A 1,564-nucleotide genomic window follows, 5' to 3' on the forward strand; every position below is an offset into this window, starting at 1 on the left:
TTCAACAAATAAATATTCGGAGAGATTACATAAACAACAATATACACTTTCCAACTCTGCTTTCCAGCAATCAAATAAACCTAATATATCTAATGAAAACTTCGTTGCAATTTTCCACAGTTAAAACTTTATTGCCGACCATGGTTTCGATACACTGTATCATCATCAGGTGATGATACAGTGTATCGAAACCATGGTCGGCAATAAAGTTTTAACTGTGGAAAATTGCAACGAAGTTTTCATTGTCTCGATTCCACAACATCACGCCTGACTCTTAACTTTTCCTAATATATGCAAATTGTGGGTTGCGGTAGTCCAGTGGGTAGAGCCTTGGATTGCTGACCAGAGGGTCCCAGGTTCGATTCCCGGCCAAGGCACTTTGGGCACCTGCAGCTCCACCAAAGCTAAAGTGATTTTTCAGGTGCCAGGTCTTTCTGGGGAACCATAACCGGCACGGGGAAAGGAACTGGCCCCCCACCCTGTTGTGTGGATTTTCACACGCCGTATATGGCTTAGTACTGGGTGATCTCTACCATCACCTACTAAACGGACCTTCGGGTTGATTAGTGTGTTTATGGTTTTTTTTATATCTAAATTGCAGTATTCGAATCACTTGACCTAAGGAATTCATTTCCAGGACCTATAGCATAATTCATACCTTTTGTATAACTGTGTTTTATTTTTTTTCTTTATTGGTGATATATATTGGTAGGTAATGAACTTTAATTATACTTATTGGCTTTTATCAAGGTTGCACGCCAACGGTTTGGATTCAGGAAAGATATGAAGTTATTATCTATAAGCCCTTGAAGTAGAGTAAAATGTAAAATGAATAAGAAAACACGATATTGCTTGAGTCACCACGAGCTTTATCGATATATTACCCTAACCCATCTATTTTGCTTTCTTTCTTATGAGGGTCTTACCAGGTCACCTGCTACTTATTCGGTCTGGAATCATTGGCGTGTAAAAATAATTAACAAATTGAAGCATCGATTTTAAAGGATTGACAAACCCATTACTGATACGCAACAATAATTGGGATCGCCGGGCAAAAAGCTGTCCGCCCCCGGGTGGGCTCGAACCACCAACCTTTCGGTTAACAGCCGAATGCGCTAGCCGATTGCGCCACGGAGGCACGTTATTTTGGCAAAATAATGTTTTAAATTCATGTTTTTTACATGCACAATTACGAATAACGGTAACTTCGTCCCCCTCTCTTCTTATTGAAGGGTAACTCCCTAACCTCCTCTTACAACTACTCTATTGTCCTAAAGATCCACCCTAATTAGCACGTATAAGGGAAAGGAAAATTTATACTATCTTTCCCCTAAACTGAGCAAAGTTATTTACGATGTGTTAATGGTAACGTCATTAACGCCGGAGGTATAGTTTCAGGGAGAAATGGGATTAGCCATGGGAAAAAAACGGCGTGCCATTGAGTAAATGAGTATGAACTAATTTCTAATTTCAACATCCTCGCAAGCCGAGCCTCCGTGGCGCAATCGGCTAGCGCGTTCGGCTGTTAACCGAAAGGTTGGTGGTTCGAGCCCACCCGGGGGCG

At 41.3% G+C, this 1,564-nt stretch overlaps 2 non-coding genes across 2 annotated transcripts; one reads left to right on the plus strand and one right to left on the minus strand.

The window, feature by feature from the left end:
* Positions 1 to 1,064: 1,064 nt before the first annotated feature.
* Positions 1,065 to 1,138, minus strand: TRNAN-GUU (transfer RNA asparagine (anticodon GUU)). Its single transcript has one exon. It is a non-coding gene; the product is annotated as a tRNA-Asn (tRNA).
* Positions 1,139 to 1,490: 352 nt separating this feature from the next.
* On the plus strand, positions 1,491 to 1,564 carry TRNAN-GUU (transfer RNA asparagine (anticodon GUU)). Its single transcript has one exon. It is a non-coding gene; the product is annotated as a tRNA-Asn (tRNA).

Source organism: Hetaerina americana, unplaced genomic scaffold (genome assembly GCF_022747635.1).
Source record: "Hetaerina americana unplaced genomic scaffold, ioHetAmer1.1.p SCAF_8, whole genome shotgun sequence".
In the NCBI taxonomy this organism is placed as follows: domain Eukaryota; kingdom Metazoa; phylum Arthropoda; class Insecta; order Odonata; family Calopterygidae; genus Hetaerina; species Hetaerina americana.